The sequence below is a fragment of the Cervus canadensis genome, chromosome 12, assembly GCF_019320065.1.
Source record: "Cervus canadensis isolate Bull #8, Minnesota chromosome 12, ASM1932006v1, whole genome shotgun sequence".
Classification (NCBI taxonomy): domain Eukaryota; kingdom Metazoa; phylum Chordata; class Mammalia; order Artiodactyla; family Cervidae; genus Cervus; species Cervus canadensis.
This window is the reverse complement of record NC_057397.1, coordinates 43,045,981-43,072,546: the sequence shown is the minus strand read 5'-3', so window position 1 is coordinate 43,072,546 and position 26,566 is coordinate 43,045,981. Positions and strand designations below refer to the sequence as shown.

The window sequence follows — 26,566 nt, the reverse complement described above, 5'->3', positions numbered from 1 at the left end:
GCCAAAGGAAACAGTTGCATGGAGATCGAATATTGTAGTGATCCAAAGCAATGGACCAAATGCCATGTAGTGACACAGCATCAGTAATGCAGGAACTACTGTAAGCTTACAAAAAGTTAAGGTGTTAGTTACTCAGTCCTGTCTGACTCTTTTTGACCCCATGGACTATAGCCCGCCAGGCTCCTCTCTTCATGGAATTCTTCAGGCAAGAATACTGGAGTGGGTAGCCATTCCCTTCAACAGAGGATCTTCCCACCCCAAGTATTGAGCCCAGGTCCCCTACACTGAAGGCAGTTTCTTTACCATCTGAACCACCAGGGAAGCCCTATAAATAGGTGCTCAAAAAGTGTTTGTTAACTGAACTCGTGTTCCTTGATAAGTAAGGCTTGCAAGACCTGTTGATTCTTTGAATTCTTTCCACCCTAAATCTGGTTGGAACCCCTGGTGGCTCAGACGGTAAACCATCTGCCTGCAATGAGAGAGACCCGGGTTCGATCCCTGGGTCGGGAAGATCCCCTGGAGAAGGAAATGGCGACCCACTCCAGTACTCTTGCCTAGGAAATTCCATGGATGGAGGAGCCTGGTGGGCTATAGTCCACGGGTTGCAAAGAGTTGGACACGACTGAGTGACTTCACTTTCACTTTCTATTCCACTTTTACTGAGCCTGAACAGTAATTCTTTCAGTACAAGTGATTAAATATTGCATTGTTTTGTTTCCAAATTTAAAGTAGGAAGTGGAGATAACCACTTACAGTTTTTAAAAATGGAAATCATTACAGCACCTCTATGGTTTTAGCATTCATAATTTACAGTTTATGACACCAAAGCTTGACCATTTGTGTTTTTGTAGAGGTAAAGATCAAAACCATATTGAATTTGACAATCACTTTCATTCTAAAATTTTTCTTTTCTTGCTCACAAATATAAGTTTAGTTCTATTACTCTGTGCCTTACAAAGTAAGGATCAATGAATAATGAAATTGATCTTATATATATAGGTAACTTGGGATAAAAGCAAGTCTAATTATAGTCCCACTTCATAAATATCAATACTCAATTATATATTTGATATGATTGTATGAATGTGCCTGTGTATGCTTTTTGGTATATATATTCATAAAGTTTTAGTACTTTTATTAAGCATATTCTTTAAATTGATGAATTTCATTAATTTAATAGAAAAATCTTTAAATATATTAATAAAACATCACTAGCCTGTTTCTTCAAATAGTTGTATCACAATAATGCAACTTAAATGTTTCCTAATGAAATACCTAAAAACATTTGGTTATTAAAAGATATGTTTCTGAATTCCCTGGTGGCCCAAAATTTAGGACTCTGAACTTTAACTGCCAAGGGCTTGGGTTCAATCCCTGGTCAGGGAACTAAGATCCCTCAAGCCACATTGCGTGGCCCCCCCCAAAAAGATTTATTTCATATTACTAGAAGAAACTTTTTAAATTTTATTTTTCTTGAAGATTTTTTATGTGGACCTTTTTAAGTCTTAATTTATTGCGATATTGCTTCTGTTTTATTTTTTTGGCCTCAAGGCATATGGGATCTTAGCATTAAGATATTAAATATTATTTGTGCTCAAAAGGAACTGAAAAACCATGGTTAGGGGCTGACACCCAAATGCTCAAAATATTTAACCAGTCATTTAATGGACCAGAATAAATGGGATCATGTAGACCAAATTTTCTGGATGATGGCATTTTATTTACAAGGCTTGAATGTTCTGTTCCAGTGACCAAATGCCTTCAAGTCTCTTCAAGTTCTTATCTAGTTAATTACATTGCTTCGCAAAGGAGTCTCATTAAAAGGGCCAGTAGGGTCTACCCAGGATAGTTAGAAGGGGATACCAATAGTATTGGGGTAAAGCTTTGTGGAAATTGTTGGCCAAAAAGTATTACCTGGCTAGTATCAGAAAGTAAAGCCAGAAATAAATGAATGGTTTTAGATTATTGAGAGATGAGACTGAGAAACTGGAAACTTTAATGATGCTAAAGAAAGTACTTTATTGGAATTAGAGAAAATTAGAAAGTTGTAGTTGGAGATAGAGAATTCAAGCAAAGGGATTTGAATCAGCCTTGAGGAATTGTCTCAAAACGATGGGGATCCAGGTGAGTGACATGAATCACTGAAGATATCTTTGAACATCATTTCACAACCCTGGACTTTTGAAGCGCTCTAAATCTGGCTTTAATTCCCTACTCTTCCACTTAGTAACTGAGTAACTTTGGATAACTTAGGGCAGGAAAGTTCTTTCCATAATCATATGTGATTTAATTTTCTCTTCATTGACTTAGTTCCAATTGAACTTACACTTTGTAAAGAGAAATATTCTTGCTACTACAAAGAGAATATCATTACTATTTTAGTGACTGAAATGTATAGATAAACATTCAGGAAAGCTCTTTGTGTGACCAGTTACAATGGAGAGAAGTTGAAGTCTTTACCAGATTGTGTTTTTCAACTACTTGTAAATAAGTTGTGCATGAATGCTCAGTCATGTCTGACTCTTTGTGATTCCATGGAGTGTAGCCCACCCAGGCTCCTTTGTTCATAGATTTTAACAAGAATACTAGAGTAGGTTGCCATATCCTACTCCAGGGAATCTTCCCGACCTGGGGATCAAACCTGCATCTCCTGCAATGCAAGCAGATTCTTTATCTGCTGAGCCACTTTGAAACTGTGCTTGATAAGAGAGCTGTGTTTCGGTGTGATGTGAGGATTCAAAGTCAGGAACCACATAAATGTAAATCGTGTGCAGAATAAATTATACTCTATATCAGGTTCTAGTTCACTGGTTTTAATACTTCTCTGAAATACTTGGTTGGGTCCCAAATGGCACAATTGTTTTCAAAAAGTAAGAAGTATTTCTCTTTTTGATAGAGTTCCATATCATTGTCCCAAAATGATTTCAGCATAAACAGAATGAGTATGTGATTGGCATCCCTGAGCATAGGATGAATTAACTGGATGTCCTTTTAAGGATTCTTGGAAAGCAAGATGATATCATTTAGAGGGATCTGGATTTTTTTTTTTCATTTATTTTTATTAGTTGGAGGCTAATTACTTTACAATATTGTAGTGGTTTTTGCCATACATTGACATGAATCAGCCATAGATTTACATGTGTTCCCCATCCTGAGCCCCCCTCCCACCTCCCTGCCCATCCCATCCCTCTGGGTCTTCACAGTGCACCCGCCCTGAGCACTTGTCTCATGCATCCAACCTGGACTGGCGATCTGTTTCACACTTGATAATATATATGTTTTGATGCTATTCCCTCAGATCATCCCACCCTCGTCATCTCCCATAGGGATCTGGATTTTTATCTTCTCTTTTCCAGTTTGATCTTGGTTGTGCCACTGAACCCATATCCTTACCTCTAAAATTGAGATGATAATACCAAGCAAGTTGCCCAGATTCTGTACCTTTTTCACATTGTGGCACACATTAAAAATTATAACATTGCCTAGCACACTAAGACAAATGGATGAGGTCAGAGAATATTATGGGGTTTCCCAACTATGGTAAGCTGTCTAGCCTCCTTGAAGGGATCAATATCTTACCATATTTACAACTAGGAGGACTGGATATCTTATCATATTTATAACTAGGAGGACTGGATAATATAGATATCAACACTTCTGAGAATGAAATCGGGCACATTAATAATAACACCCGGATTGGTACCCTAGGCAGAAAATGAAATGTGTGTGTGTCTGTTAGTCACTCAGTTGTGTACGACTCTTTGTGACTCCATGGACTGTAGCCAACCAGGCTCCTATGTCCATGGGATTCTCTAGGCAATAATACTGGAGTGGGTTGCCATGCCCTTCTCAAGGGGATCTTCCTGACCTAGGGATTTAACCCAGGTCTTCTGCACTGCAGGCAGATTCTTTACTGTTTGAGCTACCCAGGAGAGCACTGAAATGTTACTGGGTGATTGAAATATCACTGAAATATGAAACTGAAATGTTACTGGGAAAACCAGAACATTTGTTCAACCAAACCATAACCCATTACAGCAATCAGCCTACTTTTAGGGAAATTCTAGACTCAAATGATAGCTCATATATTAAGCACTCAAAAGTGGTTAGCTGTCATTGTTATTTACAGGAAAACTAAGTGTGGAGAACTTTTCGGATCCTTAGGGAAATAGTTTCTTCCAAATGAAATACTGGTTCAGTCTTGATACCCACCACCTATTCTAGCAACTTCAACTATATGATCAAGGAAAACAAGAGTAAAAATCCCAAGAATCCTCTTAATATATCACCTTTCCTAGGATCACAGACTGAAGCTGCTTCAGTTTCAGTCTTATCCCTTTTCCTTTACAGTTGCCAAGAATTATCCTTGAGAGAACTGCAGGAATGAATAGCAGTCTCTCTGAGACTGAAGTTTTTATTCTGAGTATACCATCTATAGGCTATTCATTCCCCAGCCTACTCAGCCCAGGGTCTCACTCTTGAACTCCATACTGATGCTCCCAATTATCTTCTGAATGTATAAATCTAAATTTCTAACCCATTCTTCAAACTCTACATATCTAAAGTGAACTGTATATATCCAGTGCTTCACCCACACCAACCCATTTTTCCCTAGTCCTGTGGTTCTAATTTGTGTATAGCACCGTTAATGGGGCCCTCCCTCAGTGAAACCAGCATCAAACCTTTTCCACCCTGGAAGGAGAGAAGATTTATTTTTCCTGGAATTATCATATATAAAGATATGGGTTTGCCTTTTCTGCCTTCAGTGCTACATCTAGTACCACAATTAAAGGCTTACCAAATGCTTAAAATACCATCATAACTGTGGGATCTACTTAACTTATTTTAGATTCAATCATCAAGAAACCTACTAGAACAGTGGAAATGCTTATTAAACACTCAACTAATGTGCCAGCTCAGTAATATTGCCCTCACAGTTTCAGCATTATCTTCAGAATAGAGTAAATATATTGAGTCAAGGATCAAGAGATGCTGCTGGGTCTGCAACAGATAAAGTACATGAATCCAAGAAGCAATAGATTTACATAAAATAGGCACTGTCTTTTGAAATTCACATGTAAAATTTGTGCTTGGACTCTGATGGACTTGAGGAACTATTTTCCTAAAGGATTTACCTCCAAAGGAAAAAGGAAGAGTTCTACTCTTTGTGAAGCTAGACTGACCTTTTAGTCACTCTGAAATCTTCATGCTAGTGAACTAGCAAGTGAGGAAATGATTATAGCACTGGTGTGGGTAACTGATCACGGTTTCCATAAGGAGCTAGCATTGTTACTATACAGAGGAGATAGGTTGGAGCATTTATTAATGGGAATATTTACTTGGGGTTCTGTACCCATTGATTATGATGAATGGGCCAGTGTATGTCATGTCAGGCCATGACCTGACAAAGGCATGAGTCCTAAGTCCCCAGGAGTGAAGGTCTAGACCATATCATTAGGCAAGCAACCTTGACTACTAGGAGAGACCACTAGACCAACCAAAAACAGGCTAAGGGTGAGGAAAATATTCAATGGATAGTGTGTCAATTTTCTCAGGCTGCTATAATCAAATCCAGAGACTAAGTGGCTTAAGCACCAGAAATGTGTTTCTCCCAGTTCTAGAAGCTGGGGAATTCAAGATCAAGGTGGTGGTCCATGTGGTTCCTGGTGGGAGCTCTCCTCCTGGCTTGTAGATGGTTTCCTTCTCATTGTGTGCTCACCTGGCCTTTCCTTGGTCCAGGTGATGAAAGAGGGGGAGAGAGCAAGCTCCTTGGTGCCTCTTAATTATAATCCTACTGTATTAGGGCCTAACCTTACTTGTAGAGGCCTTATCTCCAAATGCAGTCACGTTGGGGGCTAGGGTTTCACTGCATACATTTTGGGGGGACGTAAGCATTCAGGCTTCCCTTATAGCCCAGTTGGTAAAGAATCTGCCTGCAGTGCAGGAGACCTGGGTTCGATCCCTGGGTTGGGAAGATCCCCTGGAGAAGGAAATGGGGACCCACTCCAGTATCCTTGCCTGGAAAATCTCATGGACAGAGGAGCCTGGTGGGCTGTAGTCCATAGGGTCGCAAAGAGTCGGGCATGACTGAGCAACTAACACAAGCATTCAGCCCATAACAGTATATTAGTGAGAGAATGAATTAAAATCATGTGCTTCGTTACCAGTTACAGCAGCAGGAACTGGAGCTAGTACCCTTAATCTACTTTTAATAACTGACTACCTTTGAAATGGAACTTTGTCCTGGATTGGACTAATGGAAGGCCAAAGTGAATCTAAGTAATATAAGAGGTGGACGGTACTGGAAGAGGATGCTATTGGACTTTTTTTGTGCACAACTTCAAATCTTCTTAGAGCAGTTATGAGACACATAAGTCTTCAACCCTCAGGCTCAAGTGACATGTTGTTTGTATCAGTGGCCAATTAGAAGGTGCAACCTCATACTGGCTTTTCTTCCTTTTCTGTTTCATTTTCCCGTGTGTTCACTTTTGCTTTGGGGAATCATTTTCTAAATATAGAATCTTCACTCAAGAATTTGTCTTAGGGAGAACTCTTGCCGAGACATCCAGTTTTCCCAAGATAAATACAGCACTAAGCAAAGGAATTGATGGATGATATGGACCCAATAAGTATTTATGTAACAAATACTGGTCTCTGGACCTGCCGTGTTGTTTTTTTGGGTCTGTCTGGATCTTTGCTCAGGAATTTCTTTCTAACCCAAACACCTCCATCATATTTATCATCTGTAAAATTCCTGCTCATTTTTCATATCTTATTTGTAACTCTGCAATGCAAATTACCTGAGTTCTTATAAGAAACATAATGCAATTTGAGCACCAAACAATTTGATCTGTGGAAATACTGGAAGAGTACATTTCCCAGTCAGCATTGCAAGGAGCTAGGACCACGTGACTGAGTTCCTGCCAGGGAAATGTGATCAGAAGTGACAAAAGTGATTTACAACCCTAGCCACAAAACCTTATGCATGATTTTCCATTTTCGGTTTTTGTCTATGCAGCTATAAGTGAAGGATCAAAGATGACAAAACTGTAAGTTGGAAGCAACCTGGCTCCTAGTTTATCACTTGGGAGAGAGTTGCATCACCAAACCACACTGAAATTTACTTGAATGAAAAGTAAATGTGTGTTAAGCCCCTAGGATATTAGTCTTTATTTCTATTAATACTTCAGTACAGCCAACCACACCATCACTAATATATTCCAGACAGACATATAGAGTTCCTCTATGCTCCTGCTGGACTCAGATATATCTGTATTAAATATCAATTGTAATCGTTTCATTTCATTTTTACTCACTTGACTGTAGCCTTTCTGGATTCCCTAATGCTGGTACTGCTTTGTGCAGTTACTGATTGGATAGATGGAGAAGGGCATATGGGTTTACTTGGTATGGTTCTAGGAGAAAATTTTTTGGAAATTATTGGGAGATATATTTTGATTGACTAGAAAGAAAAACTTCTAAAAATTTAACTGTGGAACAAAGAGTTTTTAAAAGGACTGCATTTAGAGGGGATGAGAAATTTGTCATCGAGATAAATTTAAAGACCAGTTGTCCAAACTGTTCAGATCACTAGTGAATTAAGTCCAGGGAAGTCAAAGGACTTGCCCAAAGCATATTTTCAACAGAACTGGAAGTAAAATTGAATTTCTTACCTTTGATGACAGTTTTTTTTTTTTTTTCTTACATTAACATTCAGAGAGTTTGAGGAACTAGAAATATCAAATTTGTATTAGATCTGAGTTTAAATCCTGAAAATTGAATAATTATGTTTTTTTTGGTTAATTACTTAATCTGGCTCAAGAAAGTTTTCTCCTTTATAAAAATGGGGTATGATATCTTCGAAGATTTTCATGAGATTGTGTTAAATGCAGATCCTGGTACAAGGTTACAATTATTATGATCATATTTATTAAATTTTAGCAATTATAAGAATTTTCTTATCAAGTCTATTATTTGCACTTTACCAGTATGGTACTAAGTACATTTCAGCTACGTTATATGTCAGAGAGTTTTTGATAGCTAAACTAAAACCATTAATCCTATGGGAAAATGCAGTTCAAAATGCAAAACAATGAATTCTAAGTGAATTATGGAACACAATAATTTTTTTAAACTGAGAACTCTTTGGGAAGATATTTTTATGATAATGTGACTCAAGTCAATCACAAGCAGTGTGAGTAGATGAGGTATGGGAAAGAGTGCCTCTGGGAACTCATTGAAGAGGCTGGAAAGTCCCAGAATGCCATCCCCCTTCTTAGCTTCCTATGTTCCCAGTTTACTCTGAATTAGTATTTTTCATAATTTCCATGAAAATGAGTAATCTAGTAAAAGTAATTCTGTAGGGCCAGGGAAGAGCTAAATTGACTGAATCATTATCAAAAGAGTAATTCTTTGTCACTGAGATTCAGCTTGTGCTTAAGTTTTGGGTCTATGATAGCTCAGAGGCTTGCATTTTGTTCAGGGAGATAATCTTTCCAGAAAACTGGATGCCTGGACAATGGTGGGTGTCTCATGGGAAGCATTAAGATAGATGTGTGTGTGATGATCTTACACAACTATATAATAAATCCTGGCTGTGTCTTTTAATATCTTTGTGATCTTGAGAAAGTTATTTCAACATTCTGAGCCTCAGTTTCTTCCTGTGAAATGCCCACCTCCACTAAATTGTGATGGTTAAATATCGTGGAAACAGTGTCAGACTTTATTTTTTGGGGCTCCAAAATCACTGCAGATGGTGATTGCAGCCATTAAATTAAAAGACGCTTAGTCCTTGGAAGGAAAGTTATGACCAACCTAGATAGCATATTAAAAAGCAGAGACATAACTGCCAACAAAGGTCTGTCTACTCAAGGCTATGGTTTTTCCAGTGGTCATGTAAGGATGTGAGAATTGGACTGTGAAGAAAGCTGAGCGCCGAAGAATTGATGCTTTTGAACTGTGGTGTTGGAGAAGACTCTTGAGAGTCCCTTGGACTGGAGGGAGATCCAACCAGTCCATCCTAAAGGAGATCAGTCCTGGGTGTTCATTTGAAGGACTGATGCTGAAGCTGAAACTCCAATACTTTGGCCACCTGATGCGAAGAGTTGACTCATTTGAAAAGACCCTGATGCTGGGAGGGATTGGGGCAGGAGGAGAAGAGGCCGAAAGAGAATAAGATGGCTGGATGGCATTACCGACTCGATGGGCATGAATTTGAGTAAACTCTGGGAGTTGGTGATGGACAGGGAGGCCTGGCGTGCTGCAATTCATGGGGTCGCAAAGAGTCGGACAGGACTGAACAACTGAACTGAACTGAACTGAATAGGTACTCGACATTTCCTCCCTCCCTGCCTTCCTCCCTTTTTTCCTTCCTTCCTTCCTAATTAAGCAAGAGTGAAAAGAAGTGGCTTCAGTTAGTAAAATCTAATTAGCAAATTCATTGAGCACTAACTTGGAATTCCTGAATACAAACACACACAGTGTTCCAATAGCCTCCTTAGGGTAGTGCCTTTCCTACCCTGATACATGCTCCTGCCAACATTCAACCTTAAAATTCACCTTTGAGATTCATTTCAATAAAACACAGACAAGCGAGGGAGGGAGGGGGCACCAGTGGCTCAGAACCTACCATGCAGATCCCTTCCCCCTTAAGAACAGATTTGTGGGCTGCTAGAATAAAGCCTATAGAAAGGACAGATTCAGGGGGCACAGCACAAATGGGGATCTGACTTTGATTTCCTGCTCTACTCCTTTGAGAAGCTGGGTAAATCACCTTTGATTTGCTTATCTGTGGATTAAGGATTAAACCCACTTCAAGAAGTCTGTGTTTTGGCTCTTGCTTGATGATTGTAAAGTAGTTTAACTCAGAAATGAAGCAAAGAAAGCTTAGCTTTTCAGTGCTATCTTTATCAAAGTTAGTAAAAAAAAAAGAAAAAAAAAAAGTAACTCTAGGGCACATAGTATGTGCTAGGGAGTTATCTAATCCTCACAACTACCTATGATATAGGCATACTATCCTTTTACCTTTTCCAAATGAAGAAATGGAGGCATAAAAAGTTAAGTAACACGTCTAAAGATGGTTGTGTTGAAATCTGATTCCAGGAAATTGGCCCTCAGAGATTTTGTGCTTAACCATTATGCTCTACTGTTGAATTTGGCAAGTGGGTTTAGCAACTTTTAATTAAAAGGTAACACATCTCAAGAAAATGTACTGCATTTTCTGAGAAATTTTTGTTGCATATTGTATCTGTGGTAAAGTCTTATTTGGCATGGCAGAGTGTAAAATTGGCCAAATATTTCTCAAGATGTTGGTCTTATAAAAAGAAAACATTTTCCCATATTTTATAGTTATATATTCTTCTTTTGCCAAGATAAATCCCATAGAAGAGGTGTTTTCTACATAAGGTATGAGAACTCCAAAGGTGTGCACAGAGAAATTCTTGGAAGTACAAAAAGAAATACTAGATCATTTATTTTATCTCATTTCTTTATTGTTAATTATTTCTGATAAACAATATATTATTTTTAAATAAGCAATATATTATTACAGTTCTTCTATGTGATTTATAAATTCACATTATACTTATATTAGAGATTAATCCTCAATAATATTTTTTCTGAATATTACAACAAGTTTGGAGGCCCTGAAATTTAGGAAACTATCTTTAATGCTTTACTGTGGTGAATCAATTTACACTTTCACAGGATCATTTAAGTTGTCTTCTCAACGATCACTGGATTTATGAGCAATATCAAAACTATCAATATGTCTGAGGTATTCACCATAATACAAAATTTTCAGGTTTCTACCATAGAATCTAATGCATACTAAACTCTCAAAGAATATTGAAGGAAGGAAGAAAGAGAAAGGGAGGGAAGAAGGAGGAAGAGAGGAAAAGAGAAAGGGAGAGGTGACCTCTTTTTACACAATATTTCATCTGTAAGATCACAGATTTTGTAAACAGTCTTGATGTTTTCCCCACAGCTAGGAAACTCTTTTCATAAGAACCACAGATTATTCTTGTGTTCACCCTATCACAATGTTAATCTTAAATTGAACAAATTTAGGGTTTGCTGAGAGTTGAGGTAAGCATTTGCACACCGCTGAAGATATGGAACTTAGCACTCAACAAATTTCTATTTAGTGAATAAAAGTTTATCTCCTATTTCAGTTCAGTTCAGTTCAGTCGCTCAGTCATGTCCGACTCTGTGACTCCACGGACTGCAGCACGCCAGGCCTCCCTGTCCATCACCGACTCCTGGAGCTTACTCAAACTCATGTCCATCTAGTTGGTGATGCCATCCAGCCATCTCATCCTTTGTCGTCCCCTTCTCCTCCTGCCTTCAATCTTTCCCAGCATCAGGGTCTTTTCAAATGAGTCAGTTCTTCGCATCAGGTGGCCAGAGTATTGGAGTTTCAGCTTCAGCGTCACTCCTTTCAATGAACACCCAGGACTGATCTCCTTTGGGATGGACTGTTTGGATCTCCTTGCTGTTTAATGTGTGCTAACTATGTAATGGGCAGTGTTGCAGGCTTTACACATATTATTTCCTTCAAGCCTCACAACATCATTAGAAATCAAGTTCTATTAACCTTGCCTTTGTTGTTCAATTGCTCAGTCATGTCCAACTCTATGACCCCATGGACTGCAGCATGCCAGGTCTCCCCGTCCTTCACCATTTCCCAGAGCTTGCTCAAACTCATGTCCATTGAGTCAGTGATGCCATCCAACCATCTCATCCTCTATCGTCTCCTTCTCCTCCTGCCTTCAATCTTTCCCAGCATCAAGGTCTTTTCCAATGAGTCGGCTCTTTGCATCAGGTTGCTAAAGTATTGGAGCTTCAGCTTTAGCATCAATCCTTCCAATGAATATTCAGAATTGATTTCATTTAGGATTTGAACTGCAAGGATCTCCTTGCAGTTCAAGGGACTCTCAAGCATCTTCTCCAACACCACAGTTCAAAGGCATCCGTTTTTTGGTGCTCAGCATTTTTTATGGTCCAACTCTCACATTCATACATGACTTTGACTAGACAGACCTTTGTAGGCAAATTAATATCTCAGCTTTTTAATATGCTGTCTAGGTTGGTCATAGTTTTTCTTCCAAGGAGCAAGCATCTTTTAATTTCATGAATGCAGTCACCATCTGCAGTGATTTTGGAGCCCCCCAAAAATAAAATCTGTCACTGATTCCATTGTTTCCCCATCTATTTGCCATGAAGTGATGGGACCAGATGCCATGATCTTCATTTTTTGAATGTTGAATTGTGAGCCAGGTTTTTCACTCTCCTCTTTCACTTTCATCAAGAAGCTCTTTAGTTCCTTTTCATTTTCTCCATTAGAGTGGTGTCATCTGCATGTCTGAGGTTATTGATATTTCTCCCAGCAATCTTGATTCCAGCTTGTGCTTCGTCCAGACTGGCATTTCGCATGATGTACTCTGCATATAAGTTAAATGAGTAGGGTGACAATATTCAGCCTTGATGTACTCCTTTCCCAATTTGGAACCAATCTGTTGTTCCAGGTCTGGTCATAACTATTGCTTCTTGCCCTGCATACAGATTTCTCAGGAGGCAGGTTAGGAGGTTTGGTATTCCCATTTCTTTAAGAATTTTTCACAGTTTGTTGTTATCCACACAGTCAAAGCCTGGCATAATCAATAAAACAGAAGTAGATGTTTTTCTGGAGCTCCCTTGCTTTTTCCATGATCCAGCAGATGTTGACAATTCGATCTCTGGTTCTTCTTCCTTCTCTAAATCCTGTTTGAATATCTGGACGTTCTCGGTTCATGTACTGTTGAAGCCTGGCTTGGAGAATTTTGAGCATTACTTTACTAGCGTGTGAGATGAGTATAATTGTGTGGTAGTTTGAACATTCTTTGACTTTGCCTTTCTTTGGAATTGGAATTAAAAATTGACCTTTTTAGTCCTGTACTAAAACTGTACTAAAACTCCAATGCTGAGTTTTCCAAATTTGCTGGCATGTTGAGTGCAGCACTTTCACAGCATCATCTTTTAGGATTTGAAATAGCTCAGCTGGTATTCCATCACCTCCACTAGCTTTGTTCGTAATGTTGTGAAGTAATTAGCCTCCAACTAGTAATGATACTTCTTAAGGCCTACTTGACTTCACAACCCAGGATGTCTGACTCTAAGTGAGTGATCACACCATCATGGTTGTCTGGGTGATTAAGATCTTTTCTGTATAGTTCTGTGTATTCTTTCCTCCTCTTCTTAATATCTTCTGCTTCTGATAGGTCCATACCATCTCTGTCCTTTATTGTGTCCATCTTTGCATGAAATGTTCCCTTGGTTTCTCTAATTTTCTTGAAGAGATCTCTAGTCTTTCCCATTCTATTGTTTTCCTCTATTTCTTTGCATTGTTCACTGAGGAAGGTTTTCATTTCCCTCCTTACTATTGTTTGGAATCTGCATTCAGATGGATTTATCTTTCCTTATCTGCTTTGCCTTTCACTTATCTCTTTTCTCAGCTATTTGTAAAGGCCTCCTCAGACAACCATTTTGCATTTTTCTTTTCTTTTTCTTGGGGATGGTCTTGATCACTGCCTCCTGTACAATGTTATGAACCCCGTCCATAGTTCTTCAAGCACTGTGTCTATCAGATCTAATCCCTTGAATTTATTTGTCACTTCCATTGTATAATTGTAAGGGATTTGATTTAGGTCTTACCTGAATAGCCTAGTGGTTTTTCCTACTTTTTTCAATTTAAGTCTGAATTTGGCAATAAGGAGTTCATGATCTGAGCCAAGTCAGCTCCTGGTCTTGTTTTTCCTGACTGTATACAACTTCTCCATCTTTGCCTGCAAAGAATATAATCAATCTGATTGCAGTATTGACCATTGGTGATGTCCATGTGTAGACTCATTGCTCATGTTGTTGGAAGAGGATGTTTACTATGACCAGTAGGATCTCTTGGCAAAACTCTGTTCACCTTTGCCCTGGTTCATTTTGTACTCCAAGGCCAAACTTGCCTGTTACTCCAGGTATATCTTGACTTCCTACATTTGCATTCCAGTCCCCAATAATGAAAAGGGCATCTTTTTTTGGTGTTAGGTTTTAGAAGGTCTTGTAGGTATTTATAGAACTGTTCAACTTTAGCTTCTTCAGCATTAGTGGTTGGGGCATAACTTGGATTACTGTGATATTGAATGGTTTGCCTTGGAAACAAACAGAGACCTTTTGTCATTTTTCAGATTGCACCCAAGTACTGCATTTAGGACTCACTTTACAGGTGAGAAAATGAAGACCAGAGCAAGTAAGTAACTTGCCCAGTGTCACACAGTTAATGGCAGATGCAAGATGTACACACACATAGTCTGGCTTTCAAACCCTTGCTCTGAAGTCACTACACTACTACCCAGGAACGCTCCCATCTCTTCCCTCTCATATTTTAAACTTCTTTCCCCCTTTAAGGATACCTTGGAGTTTCACTGTATTATACTTATGTTGCACTTTGCAAGCTAAAGAGGAGGGGTAATGCCATGGGAGATTTCCAAGAGTACTAAGAAAAAATTAGTTAAAGCCAATACCTCTGGTATTATGAGGGATGTTATCATGGTAATCCACATCTTATGTTGTTTTAACACTTCAGTTATCAAAGTAGGCATAAAAAACACTTTTATATTGAACATTTAAATGTTCAAAAATATTTCCCCATTTCTGACAAGGAAAGAAATTTTGATGTAAGGTCTAGCCATAGTCACAAAGCTAAGGAATGAATGTGTATCCTCCAATGTTTGGTCTTGGGCCCTATAAATAATTGATCGAACTGATACCCTTTTGCAATGGGCAATTTAGATGAGTAATTGCTCTCAGAACTATACAAATAACAATTCCTTGCATTTTTACTGAGCCAGATTGGCAAGTAGGGTCCACAGTAGCTGTGACTTTTTGGTGGTAGTCAGCTGGGTTGAGAGGGATGCTGAGGCTCTGTCAAAATAAATGATTGATTAGTCATGGCTTTCACTGGTACATGTGTAGTGATTGAGGGAAATTTTTCAGCTATTCACTGGACCTCTTACTGAGATTTATTTTTTAGAATTTGTTGTCTTATTTGTTGCATCTTCCAGACAGAGTTGTCCCTTTAGTGATTTTACAACCTTATAGTCATAGTTCTGTGATTTTATATTAATAGCTGTATAAATATCTAATGATATTTTTCTCATTCTCACTCTTGAAATCAGAGACCTTGTGTATCTGGGTATTTCTTCAGTCTGACACAAATCCTGGCAGATTGTTGGACTCAGTACATTGTTACTGAGGATTTACGGCTAAAAGTGATTTTGTGGGATGAACATGATTAGTCATCTATTTGAGAAAACTGAGATTTCTGTGAAAGCCATCTTGAATTGATACAGAGTTAAGGAGGTTTTCCTCTGACCTGTCTCTTAAGATGTAAATAACTTACTTCATGACCACTCGGACTTTCGAAAGCCATTAGTATTCTAAGAGAGGACAGAAGTGTTCTGAAGTTGCTCCCTCTAACTGACCTACTATACTTTGTTTGGAATTAAACTGCCTGTGTTTCCTGCAAACTTCATCAGTTCTCTACAGACATGAAAAGAAATCGTTTCCACCAAGCCATCTTGCTAAGAGACCTTTACTAAAATTGTCCTGAAGAAGAAATTATTCTTCACCCTTGGGGTCACTTGGTAGCTAAAACAGACTTCTCCTTTTTCTTTTAATCTGTTCTACTTCACTGCCTTCTTTTTTGTGTGTTCTTGAAGGTATTGCCTTATTTACTTTGATGGTTTCTCAACTAATTGAATACAGCAGTGAGTCCTTTCTTCCTTGACTCTTTTGGATGTTTCTATTTCCCCAAGGGGAAGGGTCCCCATCAGATAGCTTGACTTTGAGCTACTTGCATATTGAAACTACTTTAAAAGTTATTGTTATTTATGAGGCTGTTAAAAGTTTGCACATTTGGCTGAAACAGAGAGCGCTGGAGTGATACCAGCCTTAGCTTGTGATGGTAGATTTCCTAATTCATAGGCAGGGGGAATAGTGCCTAAAAACAAAAAGATGGATATATCTTGTGGCTTCATATTTAGCTCTCTGTGTGTTGTAGTCAAAAGGGTCCTAATATGATTTAAAATAATAATAATAAACGGTGGACTTATTTGCAAAGCAGAAATAGAGACATACACATAGAGAACAAATGTACGGATACCAAGGAGGGAAAAGGCAGGGATGAATTTGGAGGTTGGGATCAACATATATACACTATTAGGTATAAAAGAGATAACTAACGAGAACCTACTGTATAGCACTGGGAACTCTACTCAGCGCTCTATGGTGACCTAAATGGGAAGGAAATCCAGAAAAGAGGGGATGTATGTGTACATACAGCTGATTCACTTTACAGTGCAGCAGAAACTAACACAACACTGCAAGGAAACTCCACTCCAACAAAAACTAAACAACAACAAAAGCAACTAAGAAAATATTTGCATAAGAAGGTAAAGAGCATGAGCTAAGTCCAAGTGAGACGGAAACTCTACTGAAGAGAAAGAAGTAATTGTCTTAGAACCAAATCCTCACTTCTGACACAGAGTTGACTTGTTTCTGACCCCATAGTTACCAAATATTTTCTGATACTTCAATATGTGTGCGCTTGTGTATAGACACACATAACCCCCAGAAAAGGAAAATCTCCTGTAGTCGGTCATCATAGTATATATTTTGCGACTCCATTTCCTCCATCCTCATCTACCTAATCCACTGTATGAAATGCTTTCAAAAACGTGTTCATCACGATAAAGATTTTATTTGACAAGCTATAAAATCTTAAGAAAAGACTCCCACTCCCTTCTCCTTGGGCACCCTGACCGGTATCCTGTGACTCTCCAGGACTCAGGATTTTCCAAGAGTCTATGTTTAGTATGCAGTATGAGTAATGAATCATAGTGTCCACCTGTCAGTGTCATAAACAGATGGTATAAATATGCTTGCATAATGTGACTCAAAACACATCTCCAGTTTTAGCTGGAGTTCAAACAGTATTCGCAGTTCCAAGAAACCTGTGGCTTGCGACTTCCGGGTCAGTGGGAGGAGAATGCCGGAAAAGGGAAAGTGGGTTCCCTGTTGCCCGTCTGGCCAGCCTGTCAGCACAGTGCCAGGGCCCCCGGGAGATGGTCAGGTGAGAGAGGAGTGACAGGAAAGCCTGTTTTCCATTTGCTCCTGAAGCCATTCATTTTAAGGACTCCCAAGAAATTGGTCCTTGGAGCCTATGGGAATGGGTGGCATCATACACGCTCCTCCCTCTTCCTGGAAGGTCTTTCCCTCCTTTCCACCCCCTCCTGGTTTTTTCTTTTTCTTTTCTTTTTTTATTTGCCTCGCCGCCCTGTTTGTTTCTACTGTCACTCATCAGGTCCCAGCTTCAAAGTTTTCTCCTGCGGGAGGGGAGGTCTTTCCAGCCTGAGGACACACAGATGACACGCAGGAGGGGGATCCTCTAGGGCAGGCGTGGTGCTGCCTCCACATTGATGAGTGCCCGACACTGGGCACGGCAGTGCTTGGCATTGAACAGGTAGCGTTCATTTGAAGACGTAACCCAAGAAGCAAACTACTAATAAAGCTAAGCAGCCCAGTTAAAATTTCAGTGCCATGCTATCTGACTTCTTAAAAAGTGATAAGAATTGACCTTGAAAAAAAAAAAAAAAAGGTAGGGGGAGAAAGAGCAAAGGAAACTGAGTTATCATTGATCCTGTGAGGTTTCATTCATTCCTCACTGTGTCTCTCTTACGATAGGGAAATGAAGTATTCTATCCTCTTCGAAGTCTTGTCTGACCTCCTGAGACAGGCAGTAGCCTTCTGTTCTATGATCACACAGCCCTGGTTGATAGTCCGGCTTCTTTATCTCCTTTTATTCTGCCCTATAGGTCTTCTGGATAGCGCTAGAGGTAAAGAAGACGCCTGCTTATGCAGGAGACAAGGGTTGGATCCCTGGGTTGGAAAGATCCCTTGGAGCAGGAAATGACAACCCACTGCAGTATTCTTCCCTGGAAAATCCCATGGACAGAGGAGCCTGGCAAGCTACGGTCTGTGGGGTCACAAAGAGTCAGACACGACTGAGTGACTGCACACACACACACACTAGGTCACCAGCTACTTACAGTTCTGAGCTGGGTCTCTGGTTCTTTTGCCTCATGCCTCATTCTACCTTTCCTAGGATCTAACATATTACTTAGCACAGGGTAAGCACTCAGATTTGCTGAAATGATTAAATGTTGATGCAAAACATAGAACATTTATTCATTTAACCAACAGTCAATAAATATTTATTGAGAACCCAACTGTTTACCAGCTACTGTTTTCAGTGCTTGGAATACATGAATTAAAAATTCCCTACTCAAATAAACATTTTAGAAGGTTTTAACTTTTCCAAAAACTGCAATAATGGTTTCTGGGTTTGTTTTGTAACTGTGTTTACCTAAGAGATGCACACAGATACCTCGTACAAGTTGCAAATTGTTGTTGTTTAGTCTCTCAGTCATGTCCAACTCTTTGCGACCCTATGGAAGCATGCCAGGCTTCCCTGTCCTTCACCATCTCCCAGAGTTTGTTAAACACTAGGTGTTAAATTCCAAGGTTGTGATTAAGAGTTGAGCTTAACATCAATTAAGGGGGATTAATTGATTAACATCAATTAATATCTCTTCAATTATGGGGGAACCTAGTACCCTGAAGCTGTGCAGTCACAATACAAAATGGTAGCTAAGTTAGCCAATCGTGTTAGTGTTAGTTGCTCAGTCATGCGTGACTCTTCGTGACCCTATGGAGTGGAACCCGCCAGACTCCTCTGTCCATGGGATTTTCCAAGTAAAAATATTGGAGTGGGTTGCAATTTCCTTTTCCAAAGTTAGCAAATAATTCCTGTATTTACCAATGTTACCATGGGCATGGATGTCAGTATAGTGGTGAACATTCTTTTCACTTTTTCATTGTAAGCATCCTATAAAGTTCTGAAGGTTAAAAGGCTAGCCATATTGAACTGGTTCCAAAAATTGCACTTAATTAAATTTTATTTTTTAAAAAGCACCTAGTCCTTCTTAAGAGACTAATCTTCTTTTGAGTGTGTTTAAATCAAATTCACCTAGGAACAGATATTTTTGTAGGTTTGTTTTAAGCTAGAATCATTAAAAATGCACAAGAATCTCAGGCTGTGCAATCTCTATCTTTTCTAATGATGCTACTTTAGTTGTAGAGTGTTTAAACAACTAGGACTTGCTCATTATCAGTCATTTTGACATTGTGGATGATATACAGAATATAGCAATTCATGTCAATTATTATCCACAGTCATAGTTCATTTCTGAACTAGTAAGCAAGAATTTTAGAAGCAAACTTTCAATGTTAATTGGAAAATCAATAAACTTCTGATGGAATGATCTTTGTGCCTTCTATTTCCCTAATTTTAGAAGCTGCCTCAATTTAAATCCATGGGGTTAGCCCCATTAATATTGTTTTGGGGACAGGCAGATGGTGACTTTTTATTCTTCTATCCTGTCAAAGGGAAATGGATCACATTACTTCCAGATTTATACCAACAGAACTTAACATTTCATGAAGGGCTTTGCAGCACAGCAGACTTCATAAACAGTTTCTCTCATTTGTTCCTGCAGATAAAGTTCTGTAGGCCCCACAGATGAAGAGCAGTAGCAATTATATCTAAGATGGGGACTCTCTGAGGAGTTTGTGTGCTCAGTCACTCAGTCATGTCCCACTCTTTGCAACCCCATGGACTGTAGCCCACCAGGCTCCTCTGTCCATGGGATTTCCCAGGCATGAATACTGGAATGGGTTGCCTTTACCATCTCTAGGGGATCTTCCTGACCCAGGGATCGATCCTGTGTCTCTTACATCTCTTGCATTGGCAGGCAGAATCTTTATCACTAGCACCACCTGGGATGCACCTAAGGAGTTTAGGGACAGGAAATGAATGTCCTCTACAATCAAAACATAGGGTCTGGAGGAATTACTCCTTTTGGAGCTGGTGGAGGCTGAAGGCTTCCATCTGGAGAGAAATGGAATAGGCAGAGTTTGGTCCTGGGTGAGTCTGCATCTCAGGTCAAGGCCTTAGATATCCCACAGACTTGTTGAACACCACCCCTTTATGTTCCTGGAAAGACCCATCTTTAACAAGATTGTGAAATAACATTGTTCTTTTCTGGTCTACTTTCTCTTTCCAGATCCGTCAATGCAACATAGTAGAAATATGACTAGAATTAAATTCTAAACCCAGTTTTGAGCCTAGCTCTGTCATTTACCAGTGATATAACTTGGGGAAATCAATATACATATTATGAGGCAATATGTTTCTCTGTACTATGCAGCCAACAACACATAATCCGCCAGTTGCTGGGAGGATTACATAGGTGGATGCATGTAAAACAGCTCAGTCCTCTGAGAAGCACTCTGTGTACTTGATTATTATTACCCTTAAAGCTGGCTTTGGGACAAAAATGGCAAGACCATCTCATGGTTAGTATTGCTCCCTCTGACAATCATCTTGCTCAAATGCCAAGATTCCTCTCACTTCTGTCCCAGCAACATCCAAATAGAATATCTTGATGTTTTGAAGAAAAATAAAAGTTGTAACTGTCAGAACTGTAATGGAATTGTCAACAGCCTCATAAATTTATCAGCCTCATAAATTAGATCAGCCTCATAAATTGTGAACCGAGTACAGGTTCTGTTTATTCTGTGACAACTTAATTGCTGGCCATTTTTTTTTTAAGGAGAGCAAATGAAAAACAAAAAAACTCCAAGTGTGTCCCACTTCCATACAGACGGGCCTCTCCTACAGTCAAGCAGTTATAACCCCTTAAACTTTTTATTTCCCATCTAAGTCTGTGTGGGATGAAACAACAAAGATACAAGAATCTACGTGAAATGTTAGTGTCATATAAAAACTGTTTCAGGGACTTCCTAGCAGTCCAGTGTTTAAGACTCTGCTCCTCCAATGCAGGGGCCACAGGTTCAATTCCTGGTTAGGGAACTGAGATCTCACATGCTGCATGGTGCTGCCAATTTTTTTTTAATTAAATTAAAAAAAAAAAAAAGATTTTAGCACTAAGAAGAAAGTGCTTGAGGTGGAGAAGTTAAAGCAGAGTTTATCTTTCATGCAGGGTATTGACATTGGAAAAGGCGGACCATTTTTTTCACATCCTACGTCCAATCTCTCAGGACATTCTTTTGGCTCCTCCTTCAAAATAGATCTAAAAAGTGGTCAAGTGAGAACTTCTTCCCACCTCCTCTTCTTTCACCCTCGTGTGAGCTATAATCACCTATTGCCTGGATCATTGCAGTAGCCTCCTAACCACTCCTTCTCACTGTGGCTTCCTCCTCAGTCTGTTCCCAACTTGGCAGTCAGAGTCATCTTTCTAAAAAGCAAGAAGGATCATAACATTCTTTTGTTAAAAACCCTCTAATGTATTGTAAAGCAATTATCCTTCAATTAAAAATAAGTATATATATTTTAAAACGTACATGTATAGAGGCATAATGCAAGTCAGTGATTGACTAGGGCTAAAGAAAAAACAACAACAAAAAACCAGCACTCCAATGGCTTACATCTCAGAACGGCACCCCAGTGACTTACATCTCACTGAATAATGCCAAAATCCTGAAAGTGTCAGGAGACCCTCCTTACCCAACTTCTGTCTCTGTGATATTGTCCCCTATTAGTTCTCCCTTGCTCGCTCTGGATTCCTTGATCTTCCTCCTGTTCATTAGGCACTTCCTGCTTGAGGACCTTTGCACTGGCCATCTGCTCTGCTGCAGGCAACGGCTGTCATATACGCTCTTCTCCCAGACACCCACCTTGCACTTACACCTGCTTTAAACCTTTGCCTAAATATTGTTGTCTCAAGAAAATCCATCCAACTACCCTATCTGTTTAAAATCACAAACTGCACACCCACTTCCTGCTTCTCAGTACTGCTGATCCTGCTATATGTTTTTCTGTAGCACTTTCACCATGTAGTATGCCATATATTTTACTTGTTTATTCTGTTTATTATTTATTGCCTGTCTTCCATCCATTTCCCCCATTATCAATTCCAAGAATGTAAGGATTTATGTCTATTTCTTTCGTTTATGTATCCCATTTAGGGAATAAATAAACAGATGATATTCCTGACCAGATATTCTTGAGGGTGGTATTTTCGAGGGACACTTCAGAGACAAGCAGAGAACTGGGAAAAGAGTATTTTTTAAATGCGAGGAAAAAAAGTGATTGAGTTATAGAAGGAGAAATGGTGGGATAGAATTTAATGAACAGAAATAAAACTGAGATTATATATATTCCAGAGGCTGATTTAAATCCCCCAGTTTCTACACATTTTACTATTCAGCTTAGTTCTCTCTTTGTGACTTCTATGAAAATTGGATAATATTCTGGTTTTACATTTTAGTTGTGTGGAAAGAATGGATAACATTTAGTGAAATAAAGCAATGATGTTTCTGTTAGAATGTATATCTCAATCATTATATCTTTCAGCAAAAGCAACATCCCATTCTGTGTTTATCTTTTAATCAAGTAATTTGATGTCAAGACATTGGGTGAAAGCTGCAGTTACAGACCTTCATTTGAAGTTGGAGGAATAGCTTTTTGAGAGGCAGGAGTGGGATTTTTGTTGCTGCTTTTGTTTTAAGAGAGAATGTGACAGTTGTGTACTCCCAGCTGCTTTCATTCAGAGCCAGACACTGAAGGTCAAAACCTCACACGGGTGCATATTCCTTCTGGGAAGTCTCATTTGTCAGAAGCACGCTAGTATGATAAGGGCTGGGAGGTGAAGAGTGTATAGTACAGTTCAGATATTAAATTTGCACTGCTGTGAGAAAAAACTGTGACTCTTTCAAGCTTCCTTTTCAAGAAAGTGTTTTAAACTTTATGTTTCCATGCCTCTGGTTGGGTAGGGGCCTGTATTATTAGCTTTTGACAAAAGACAGAGTTGACGATTACTAACCAGTTACTTCTCACCCATTCCTAGAATATCCTTTGGGACCTTGAGTCTCACCTTTTATGAAGAAAGGCTTCAAGAACTGGAAAAGATAGAAATGGAATAAATTAGGAAAAAAAATTTTTTTTAAGTATTTTTAAAGCTTCACCAGAAATTGGGCTTCCCTGATGGCTTAGACAGTAAAGAATCTGCCTGCAATGTGAGAGACCAGGGTTCAGTCCTTGAGTTGGGAAGATCGCCTGGAGAAGGAAGTGGCAGCCCACTCCAGTATTCTTGCCTGGAGAATTCCATGGCCACCTGGCGGGCTACAGTTCATGGGGTAGCAGAGTCAGACACGGCTTAGCAACTTTCACTTTTTGAAATTGGGGGAGATGGCATTTTACTAGTTTTCTTTAATAGGGGGACCCTTTGTAGGGCCTAGATTATATGAGTGACCTTAAATGGGAATATGGCCACATGGATTGGAATGCCAGAAACTGATTGTTAAGGCTCATCAGCTCTTAGGGGAGAATCACCTCCCCTTCCAACACACAAACACACGTACACACACACACAATGTGCACGCATACACAAATGTGCACACATGCACATCTATAACGTGGTGTTAAGGGTAGTGGGCAGAGTGTCCATCGCTGAATGTCCTAGCTGGCATGAGACTGCCACTGTTCTTGTGTTCTTCTTGTGTTACACTGAGGAGGGGGCGTCATACTGAAGCCTGCTTACATTTTCTTACTTTTTTCAGAAACACGGAGGGTGAGAACAGGCCATCTGATTTACTGAAAGAGAATAATATTAAATTTCTTGCTAAGAGGTTTGGAGATTAAAAGTTCTTCCTGCTACAATGGTTTAAAAGGGAAATTGAGGAAGGATTTTAGAATTTATCAATTAAGAGTTCTCACACTACTCTTTTTTTTTAAGCCACAAGAGATCTGGGCAAGACCATTGACACATAATCTCTCAACCCAGTTACAGTGAGTTATAGTAAACTGGGAGTTACATGGTTTATCATAACTAACAGATAAAATCCCACTTTCTGTAAGATATCCATACAACTTCAATAACATGTATTTGCATCTACATAGTACCATATCTCAGAGCTCGGTTTCCATTTCAAAGCTTCAGTGTCTATTCCTTCCAGAACATGGAAATTGGGAGGTCATGCATTTGACCTTTGCTTTCCAGAGCTAAATGGAGAGAAAGTGATACTGAAGTATCTGGCAATTCAATCCACTGAGTGGAAAATCTGAAATGTTCCAGGCTTCAACATTTTGTTTTCAAATTTACCACAGAGATTATTTTTTAAAGGTTTAGCTGCTATTGCCTCTATTACATAATGCTTGGTACTGCACGCTGCTGAGAATAAATGAGCACAAACATCAGCATTTCAAACATGGTTTCTGTGCTCTGTGGGTTCGTGGGAACTACTTTCTGTGGTTATTTCTCCAGGCCACCCACCCCTGTGGCCTTAGGTCAGGAACTTCTTACCTGAAACTTGGCTTCCAAAAAATCGACAAATACGGGCACCAGGCCCAAAGTGACCAACCACGCGGCTTGACCACATCACAGGGAGGGGTTTGAGGATTCAGTTTTGGGAACCTCCAGTTCTTGAGAAAGGAGAAGATGTGGTGTGAATGACTGTTCACAGAACCTCAGATGTTGGCTTAAGATTCCTTGCTGTTGCTGTTCCATCGCTAAGTCGTGTCCTACTCTTTGCGACCCTATGGACTGTAGCCCGCCAGGCTACTCTGTCCCTGGGGTTTTCCAAGCAAGAACACTGGAGTGGGTTGCCTGTTTTCTACTCCAGGGGATCTTTCCAACCCAGAGATCGAACCCATGTCTCCTGCGTTTCCTGCCTTGGCAGGCGGATTCCTTACCACTGTGCCACCTTATTACAAACGATGTTACTCCAGAATCCCTGTGCTTACGCAGAAGACATAGACCGAGCTCAGCCTTCACAGATGAACAATGTTAGAAAATACCAAGTCTCCATCCTGGCTCCCTTGAAAGCCAATCTCCTTGACAGCATAGTTTACGATAACTCCTCAACCTTATGTTCTTTCATCTCATTCTCTCATCATCCTGTTCTTTCCATAACACAGTAGTATAGTTCATGACTGCACTGCGTCATGTCAACAGACCTCACTTGGATTGCTCAAACTATCCCATTGCCAGAGTCAGTGGACACTTACCAGTCCTTATTCCATTTAGTCTTTCTTTAGTGCTTGATGTAGTTGACTAATTCTTATTTCTAGTCAACTAGAAATGGTCTCCTTTCTTGATTTTGACAACACATAGCTCAGCATCTTCTCAATTCTCTTCTTTTCAAGAATAATTTTATTGAATGACTTCTCTGCATCATGAAGTAATACAAAAAGTAGAAGTCAAAAAAAAAAGTAGAAGTCATAATGTGTTCATTTATTAATCATTTTTTTTTGCAGTCCTGGACATTGCCCTACGGTCTTTGATTTTGCAGAGGTACATAGAAAAGTGTTTTAAACCATGGCTATTACACCAGTCCAATTGAATCCCAATGCTATCCCTGTCATTTGTTGGCTGTTTAGAAGAGAGTTCTGAGAGGGTACTCTGAGATGAAGATCAGTGTAGGATGTTTATTAAGGAGTGCTCTTGAGATCAAAGCTGTGGGGGTTAAAGAGGGAAGCAGCATTGGACAAAAAAAGAAGTAGAGCTATGTAGACTCCTGTCAAACCAGACTTGTGGAGTTGTCTGAAGCTGATCTCACATGCTAGCAAAGTAATGCTCAAAATTCTCCAAGCGAGGCTTCAATAGTACGTGAACCGAGAACTTACAGATGTTCAAACTGGATTTAGAAAAGGCAGAAGAAACAGAGATCAAGTTGCCAACATCTGTTGAATCATAGAAAAAGCAAGAAAGTTCCAGAAAAAAACGTGTGCTTCTGCTTTATTGACTATACCAAAGTCTTTGACTGTGTGGCTCACAACAAACTGAAAAATTCTTCAAGAGATGGCAATACCAGACCACCTTACCTGCCTCCTGAGAAATTTGCATGCAAGTCAAGAAGCAACAGTTAGAACCAGACATGGAACAACAGACTGGTTCCAAATTGGGAAAGGAGTATGTCAAGGCTGTATGTTGTCACCCTGCTTATTTAACTTATTTGCAGAGTATGTCATACAAAATGTCAGGCTGGATGAAGTACAAGCTGGAATCAAGATTGCTGGGAGAAATATCAATAACTTCAGATGTGCAGATGACCACACCCTTATGGAATGAAGCGAAGAGGAATTAAAAAGAGCCTCTTGATTAAAGTGAAAGAGGAGACTGAAAAAGCTGGCTTAAAAGTCAGCATTCAAAAAACTAAGATCATGGCATCTAGCCCCATCATTTCATGGCAAATAGATGGGGAAACAATGGAAACAGTGAGAGACTTTATTTTCTTGGGCTCCAAAATCACTGCAGATGGTGACTGCAGTCTGAAATTAAAGGACACTTGCTCCTTGGAAGAAAAACTATGACAAACCTAGACAGCATGTTAAAAAGCAGAGACATTACTTTGCCAACAAAGGTCTGTCTAGTCAAAGCTATGTTTTTTCCAGTAGTCA

General features: G+C 39.5%; 1 protein-coding gene and 1 long non-coding RNA gene across 3 annotated transcripts in view; one reads left to right on the top strand and one right to left on the bottom strand.

Annotated features, from left to right (window-relative positions):
- COLEC10 (collectin subfamily member 10) overlaps nt 1-26,566 on the top strand; it is a 124,188-nt gene that overhangs the window by 6,684 nt on the left and 90,938 nt on the right. The gene's annotated exons all lie outside the window — the stretch shown is intronic.
- Nucleotides 21,064-25,293, bottom strand: LOC122450873. Its single transcript, XR_006272247.1, has 3 exons — nt 25,175-25,293; nt 23,043-23,067; nt 21,064-21,404 (listed from the first exon to the last, which is right to left on the bottom strand). It is a non-coding gene; the product is annotated as an uncharacterized LOC122450873 (long non-coding RNA).